This window comes from Eptesicus fuscus, chromosome 14 (assembly GCF_027574615.1).
Source record: "Eptesicus fuscus isolate TK198812 chromosome 14, DD_ASM_mEF_20220401, whole genome shotgun sequence".
Lineage (NCBI taxonomy): Eukaryota > Metazoa > Chordata > Mammalia > Chiroptera > Vespertilionidae > Eptesicus > Eptesicus fuscus.
Genome location: NC_072486.1, coordinates 31892547 through 31901941, shown reverse-complemented (window position 1 = coordinate 31901941; position 9395 = coordinate 31892547).

Here is a 9395-nt window from a genome sequence, read left to right as displayed (position 1 = left end):
AGCCATCTTATGGCTCCTTCAGTTCATCAGTGCTCTCAGGGCCTTTGAACTCACTCTGCCCCGATGGCTTCCTTCCTCTCTTCCTCTAGTTCTCAGCTCAAATATCATCACTTCAAGGAGGGTTCTTTGTTCCCTTCATCTAAGAGATCATTGTCTTACCTCCATTCCACTGACTTTATCCCTTATCCTTCTTCATTTGTCTTCACTTAGTACTACCCAAGTTGGTACATATGTATTTATTTATGTATGTATGTATGTATGTATGTATGTATGTATTTATTTATTTATTTATTGTCTATCTCATTCCACTGAGCATATGTTCCATGAAAGCTGAGTCTAGATTTTGTTCACTATTTTTCCCATGTTTGGAGATGTGCTTGACATATTACAGACACTAAATAAAATATTGTTGCACAGATGGGAATGCAATGATAACAAGATGAGCACGCCTTCTTGTCTCATGCCAGCTGACCTTTGAATGAGATGCATGGGTTTAAAAAGAAAACAGGCACCATACCACATATGAATAGCCCATGTAGCTAGGAGACCACCACAAAGGAAGAGCAAGAAACCCAGTCTGAAGTGGTCAGAGAAGACTTCCCAGAGGAAATGATGTCTAAACTAAGAACTGAAAGTGAGTAGGCATCTTCCAGGAGAAGGGTGCCAAGTACACAGAGTAGAACACATTGATGAACATATTAAGAAGCTTAATAGATAATTCAGCATGGGTCTACCCAATTTCCATGAACAACAAAGTGCTAATATTGAGCTATAAAGTATACACATATGACTCAGATTGAAATCCAAGACTCAGACTGATGGATTTTAAAAATCTTTTTTTTTCCACCCTACTATTACTTCAGCAGGTAATACTAGTCACATAGTAGGCTCTTCACTAGCATCTTGATGAACAAGTATATGAATGAAGGAATTGCAACCCAACAGAGTTCAGGGATCTCGTTTATATTTCCACACTGCCTAACACTCAGAAGGGCCTCAAAACAATAAGTATTGACCAATGATCCCCTAAGATGAATGATATTCCCACTTTACTCAAATTTCAAACTATATGACTCATTCTACATAAATATTAATTAGTATCTGTCATAAGGAAACAATAGTTACCTCACTCCATTAAATTTCTCCAAAGCCCACCATGAAATGTGACTATGCTTCCAGCTTTGCATTTATGCTAAATTTTCTTTATGAAAATGATTCAATAAATCATTTGGTATAATATTCTTCTTTGTACTAGACAAAAGACAGACAACATCTTTACTTTTTTAAAACCTGTTAGACTCACAGAAGAATATATCCAGATTTTTGTAATTCTTGAGATACCACTTCTTTCTGTGTGACAAAACCTAAAAATGAGACTGAAGAGAAAAATCATTCTAAATACACCTCTGACATCTAATTGTTAAAGTAATTAAGTTAGATGTAATAAACATTTACTCTTTCAACTCCAAGCATCCTCTATTAGAATACTGAAGATATCAGAAACACGATTCAGGCAAAATGAACAATACCTAACAAACCCATCACAATTTTAGTTGTCAAACTCTAAAGTGCTCCCTAAAGATCCACTCCTCCTGGCACTGTGTCTCTTGTGTAATCTCTTCAACTTGACCATGGGCTAGACCTACCCATTTACTCTAATAAGTAAAATATGCAAAAGAGATGAAACATTACTTTCAAGAACAGGTTACAAAAAGACCGTGACTTTTATTTGGGGCACACTCTGACTCTCTCTCTCTCTCTCTCTTTTGAGTCACCAGTTGCCCTGTGTGGGCACACTCAGCAGGCCTACATAGAAGCCTACAGGTGAAGCTTACCAGTGCCCACATGAGTGAGCTGGGAAATGATCTTCTGAAGGAGGCTTGCAGTAGCTATGAAAGTGACCTTGAAAGAGGATTCTACAGCCTGAGTTGAGCCCTGAGACAGCTTCAGTCCCAGACGACAACTTGATTGCATGTGACACTCTGAACCAGAAGCACCTTGCTAAGTCACACCTAGATTCCTAATTCATGGAATCTGTGAAATGATAAATAGCGGATGCTTTAAGCTGATAACTTTCAGAGTAATTTATAACTAGTACAATAATCAACTCCAAGAAAGATGCCATTATTTAATTTCTGCCTTCAGGCAGTTGCCTCCCTGGCATCTCCTTCTCTTCTGAAGTAGTACAGCAGAATGGTTAGAGCACTGGTTCTGAAACTCCACATCCGAGTGTGGAGCATCGCTCTGACTCTTATAAGTAACAACACATGATGATAGCATCTACCCATTGGCCCTGGAAGTAACTAAATGAGATCATAATTAAAATTTCCTCATTGCTACTTAGTGTTCTGTGATTTAGCTGATTTTATTATCCCTTCTTTGCCTCCCTATATTTACATTCTCCATTTTAGTTCTTCTTTTCTCCACTTTGTTTCACATCATTTTATCTCATTCTCCTGTCTTAAGCAGTATAGACAGAGTAGGTTGTTTAAAACATGCAGACTCTTAGTCTTCATCCCTAGGAATCTCTAGTTTGGAGACCAGAAATCTGAATTTTTAACTAACACTCCTAAATGACTTTTTATGAACACAAATACTCAAGAACTATTAGCTAAATAAAAAATATAGAAATTATGTTAGAAAGAAGGCTAAATATAAAATACTAGAGGCCCGGTACACAAATTCATGCATGGGTGGGGTATGGCCGTCCCGTCCCGATGGGGGCCGATCGGACCAGGCTGGCAGGGTGAGGGAACGTGGGAGGTTTGGGGGGGCCAATTGGGGCCCTGATTGGGCCAGTTGGCTGCCACAGTGGGCATCATAGTGACCGGTCATTCTGATCATTCTGGTCATTCTGGTCGTTCTGGTTGCTGGATATATATATATATATAGACTAGAGGCCTGGTGCACAAAATTTGTGCACGGAGAGGGTGTCCCTTAGCCCAGCCTGCACCCTCTACAATCTGCGACCCCTTGGGGGATGTCCAACTGCCGGTTTAGGCCCGATCCCACAGTGGGATCGGGCCTAAACTGGCAGTCGGACATCCCCCTCACAATTCAGAACCACTGGCTCCTAACCGCTCACCTGCCTGCCTGCCTGATTGCCCCTAACCACTTCTGCCTGCCAGCCTGATCACCCCTAACCACTCCCCTGCTGGCCTGATTGACACCTAACTGCTCCCCTGCTGGTCTGATCACCTAACTGCCATCCCCTGCAGGCCTGGTTGCACCCAACTGCCCCCCCCCTGGCCTGGTTGCCCCTAACTGCCCTCCCCTGGCCTGGTCCCCCCCAACTGCCCTCCCCTGCCAGCCTGATCGCCCCCAACTGCCCTCCCCTGCTGGCCATCTTGTAGTGGCCATCTTGTGGCAGCCATCTTGTGATGACGTCGTATGAGGGCATGATGCCACCTAGGTTTTTATTATATAGGATAGGCAAACAACACTAGGTTAATCAGTTTGGGGGCTATTTTTCTTGCCAGTGATAGAAAAGCCAGAAAGCAAATTTCACTCTGAACTTGCTTTAGGTAAGTTAATTATAGAGGGATTTACCAGTATTTCTCAGAATGGCTTTAGAATCAGTGCAGAACATTTTTATTATATTGATTTAAGAAAGGGTTTAATTTAAACCAGCTAGTCAATTTAATCAAATTTTAACCAAAAAAATGTATTTAATTATTTGACATTACTTCTGTCTGTTGTTCACAAATTTAAAATAGATAAAGAACTTTTTGTGCAAGATATAAAATGTAAATTTAAAAATAATTATTTTGGAATAGTTTCATATCACAAAACTGAAAATCATTTTGTTTGCCATTGTAGATAAATGATACTCTGTGAGATCAATCATCTCCATTACAAATATATAAATTAATTTTTAATATGAAAAGCAAATTATTTGCATTTTGGATATTTTCATTAATAAAGAGCAGATATCAACATATATGTAATATTGTTTAGAAAAAGCTTTCAGGTTGAATTTAAACTTTTCTAGAGACACATGTTCTATGCTCAGTTTAGATGTTGCATAAATGAAATCTGCCCAGGAGAACATGGAAAATCAAAAAAATATTTTTACCCTGCTAATTGCCTTCATTGTATCCCTTTTGTTTATTCTCTAATTAGAAAAGGAAAACTATATTTTACTTGCTCAAAACTCAATTTTGCAATTTAGTATTTATTTAAGCAATGTTTTCTATACTTCACTAAATATAAGGGTCATAAGGGAATGTCTTAACACATACGAATGCTCAGCCTCCACCACGACCAATTTGAGGGGTAGAGCTGGACTATTATGTGTTGTAGAAAGTGACTGGGTAATTCTAATGCCTGACCAAGGTTAAGATACCTGGTTTATAGGGAAAAATCAGTGGTTATACATATACAGAAGACTCTATTGTTACTAGCTTGGCTTTTTCCATAAATAGCTTTTATTAATGCAATCAAGCTGTGTAGGTGACTCATATTGCTCATTGGTACTGTGGTGTGTGTGTGTGTGTGTGTGTGTGTGTGTGCACGCGCGTGCGCGCACACATACATGCACATGTTTGGGGCTTTGTTTGTTTGTTTATTTGTTTTTACTATTAGCAGTAAATAAATATTTCTGCCTGTTTCACTTTGACTAGATGCTGCGAAGTCAAATTTTCCCTCACATATCCAAATTGTCCCCACCACCAAATGTTAGTGAGGAAAAAGCTGAAGCTAACCCTTGACTTGTTAATTATCATAAATTTATCTTACATTTTTTTGAAAAAAAAAAATAACTTCAACTTGAAGGCATAAAACACTTTAAATAAAAATTAAAATATAGACCATTTCCAGGCTAGCATACCTTGGTTTTATATATAAAATCAAGATTATTTTTTCTTATATATTTTTATTGATTTCAGAGAGGAAAGGAGAGGGAGATATAGATAAAAACATCAATGATGAGAGAGAATCACTGATTGGCTGCCTCCTCCATGCCCCACACTGGGAATGAAGCCTGCAACCCAGGCATGTGCCCTGACTGGGAATCAAACCATCACCTCCTTGCTCATCAACACTCAACCACTGAGCCATGCCAGCTGAGCAAGATTATTTTAAAAAATAATATACAAGACTATTTAATAATAAAACCATGAGAATATACTCAATATATGTAAAGTGCAAAATTCAAGTTGAAATATATGTATAATATAATCCTGGGTTTATTGGGAAAAATTAGCATCCATATATATGAAAAAAGGACAAAGGATATAAAATAAAGTTAACATTGCCTACTTCTAGGTGATGAGTGTAAGGGATCTTATTTCATATTCTTTCCAAATTTTTCCCCAATGAATATTGCATTAATGAGGAAGCCAGACTACTTCCAAACTGGCTTTAACATAATTGTGATTTATAAAAAAAAGTTTATATTAGGTTTGTTTTTTAAAAATACACTAAATGTTATTTTATTTTTAAAAATAATATAAAACTACTCACTATACCCATCCTATGTAATAAAAGGCTAATATGTAAATTGACCAAATGGCAGAATGACCAGTTACTATGACACACACTGACCACCAGGGGGCAGATGCTCAACGCAAGAGCTGCTCCCTGATGGTCAGTGTGCTCCCATATGGAGAGTGCTGCTCAGCCAGAAGCCGGGTTCATGGCTGGCAAGCACAGTGGCAATGGTGGGAGCCTCTCCTGTCTCCGTGTCCGTCAGTCAGACATCCCCCAAGGGCTCCTGGACTGTGAGAGGGTGCAGGTCAGGCTGAGGGACCCTCCCGGTGAATTTCATGCACCAGGCCTCTATTACTTTTATAATTGTTGAATTCTTAAATTGAAGAAGGAATGATTTTGCCTATTTTTATGATGGGAGAAATGATCTAAGTTGAGTTGATTTGGCTTATACATCTTACTTAGTTGGATTCACACATTTGCAGAACTCAGGGAGGCAAATATGTTCAAGAAGACACAGGAAAACATCCACATGCCAACTTTTATTCCATTGACTCATTTCCCAATTTTTCTCATCTCTTTTTCTTCTATGCTTTTCTTTGATTTTTAATAGCAGGTTAGGAAAACAACAACAACAACAAAAAAAACTATTGCACTTCATTAAATGCCATTAGATAAGTGTCTGCAACATGCTAAACTGCCAAGCTATATGAAATAAAGGGTGCATACTGGGAACCAATTCCAGCATGTAATAATTTTAAGAGTTTCATCAAAAAGTTGGTGAAACTTGGGCAGCTCAACAAGGGTGAGCCACATATGTAGTTTACCTGTTGGAAAGGGCTAAACGGCACTTCCCCCAAACCTGAATAGGATTGTTAACTGCCAGACAGTTCAGGGCATTTTATTACCTCCTGTTGGCCAAACACCTGAACAGCTGTAGGCTATTCCCCAAACTGACAATGCTTCTGTACCCTTTAATACCTTTCCCTTTGAAGTGCATATTTCCACCTTGCCTTAGGATAAATTGTGTTTAATAAATACCACGGGGTCCTAGACAAGGAAGTAGTCTTGCAGCTCCTTTAGCTGAAGATCCTCTGACCCCCAATGCCTTTCAAAATTATCTTTTGTCTCCGGACTTCTTAATCATCTATGCGTAGCCCCTTTCTCCAGAATGCTGAACCCTTTGTAAGGCTGGGAAAAGAACCCCGGCATGTGCAGCCCTGCTTTCAGAGCTGTAAGCCAGATAAGAATGAGTCAATTGTATCTCTAGTGATTTCTCTGTTTTTATAGAGCAATAGGAAATGTTTGTTTTCTAATAATTATCCGTAATTTAGGACTTCATAATTAATAATATGAAATATAAGTAGCATTTAGAACAAAAATAGGTTAAGTGATTTTATTTTATTTTAAATATATATATTTTATTGATTCCAGAGAGGAAGGGAGAGTGAGAGAGTTAGAAACATCAATGATGAGAGAGAATCATTAATCGACTGCCTCCTGCATGCCCCCTACTGGGGATCGAGCCCGCAACCCGAGTTTGTGCCCTTGACCAGAATCAAACCAGGGACCGTTTGGTCCGCAGGCCAATGCTCTACCCCATGAGCCAAACCAGGTAGGGCAGGTGATTTGATTTTTGAGAAAGAGCTTTGGGTTAATAACAAAGGAAGTAAAGGTGAGAGACAGGGCTAAAATTGATGCAAATGAAGTGGAAGGAATAAGTGGATGCTGGACACTTCATCAGAGACATCCTATATGGTTCTGAGAGGACAGAAACTTTCTCTCCTAACTGTCTCTTTCTCTAATTGTTCTTATACAAGTCAGTGAATGGCGGTACTCGGCAGCCATTTCCCTTCATTCTTCTGTATAGAAGGCATTTATATATAATTTTAAAAACCAAATTGCTCAGAAATCCTGCCCTTAATAATAGTGGATTAGCAAAAACTTATTTAGAAAGACTTTTGAATGGTATGTAATCAGGCAATAATACAGGGTGTGGCAAAAGTAGGTTTACAGTTGTGAGTATGTAAAACAGTTTATTCTTGCATTATTATTTATTAATTATTGTATTATTTTCCATGTGAACAACTGTAAACCTACTTTTGCACCACTCTGTATCATGTGAACTAACAACAGTGGAATACAAACTTGTAAATAAGGTGAGATAGCAACTATTTAAAAATAAACATATACTAGTATGTCTAGAAAAACAGACTGAAAATAAATATACCAAAATTACTAGTCATTAATAGTTGTGTCTGCGAGGAAGAATTAAAAGTGATTTTTAAGTTACTTTGCATTCTTTTCTATTTTCTAAAATGCTTATTTCAAAAAGGAACTGGCTTTTTATCAAAATATAGTAATATCAAAATTATATAGTTATTTATGTAAAATAAAACTAAAATACATTGAAATGAAAAATATTTAAGCTAACAGCCCAAGAACAAACATTCAAAAAAGACTTATTTAGACATGCTGAACTTCAAGCTTAAGAATTACTATCTAAAAACAAACAGAAGTCAGTGGGGAATAATAGAATTTAATGGAGATACCTTCTTAATTAATCACCTTTTTACACACACTATTAGCCACATGATATGAGGGGCAAAAACAGTTTGTAAGATCACAATATGAACCTATAGAAAATAATAAATTACAATCCAAAGGCTATACTTCTCAAAAAGTAGATAAAGACATACTTTTAACTGATTGCTGATCGTTCCAGAATAGAGGTCCTGATTAGTATGCCAAGACAGTCAAATATAGCATTTTAAGGTAAAAAAATGAATTAGGCACTAAAAGAATATTCAGACTGAGAGGTGTGGGGGATTGTATTAGTCTCACCTCCCTATCTTCTCAGACAAGCCTCCCCTTAACCACTTCCTCAACAGCTTACACAGTCTATTAAGTCGGTGTCTTTCTACATTCACATTGTCCCGAAGGACTTCTCTCAAGTTATACAAGAAGCTACATAAATTTAGCCAAAGATCCCATCTACAAAACAGGCCTTCAACTATTTGATGAGAGTTATTGTGAGCTCAGCCAGACTAATCCTTTTCAGACTTCTCTTTGTTTTTCTTTTCAATGCTCTGGCTTGCTGATTTATTCCTTAAAAATGGGCACCAAAAACTAAAGATTACTTCAGATTCGGTCTTACTGGTACAAGAAAGGGAACTTTCACAGAAATGTATCCTAGATTCCCACAAATGCTACAAGTCACAAATTTTACCATAATAATTATTGCAATAAAAGTCTCAATGCATTGTTGGATATGCATGCGCACATGTGTACACACACACACACACACACACACACACACACACACACAGTGAAAAAAGGAGAATAAGGTAGGTTGCAAGAATAAGTATTTAGCAATTAGATATAGGATGGCTTTGAGAAAGAAAGGGTGTGAAAGCAAAATGGTGACAGATAAGTCTGGTCACTGGACAAGAGCTCTATGTGTCATCTTAGGAGTGTTTGCTGTACCTAAGCATCACTCTGATGACGGGAAAATATGTTTGAGTGGTAGCAAAGGAAGAGGCAGGAGGGTATATCGGAAGACTGTTCCAATCATCTCTGTGAAAATGCTGATGTTCTCATCTAACCTGCTGAACTTGTAGAGAAAGGTCATAATTGAAATGCAGTATATAGAATTAGAGTTAAATTTGATGTCGTCAGTGGAGGCACAGAGGCATCTAGGATTATGCCATGCTTCATCTCACTTCCCCCCCGCAGGTAAGCCTCAATTTGTATTTGACATTGCAAGCCTGAGGTAAACAGCTTACACAGCAATTTTACTAGTAAAGAAAAAGCTATTTTATCAATCTACTGGTAATTAACACACTAATCAGTGTTATAAAGCATTTTATTGAAAGCAAAATATTGAGAGAAAATGAATACTTACACAAAATTATAAACTGTATCTTTAAAGGAAAACAAAGTCATTTTAATTTACAGAGCCAATTAAA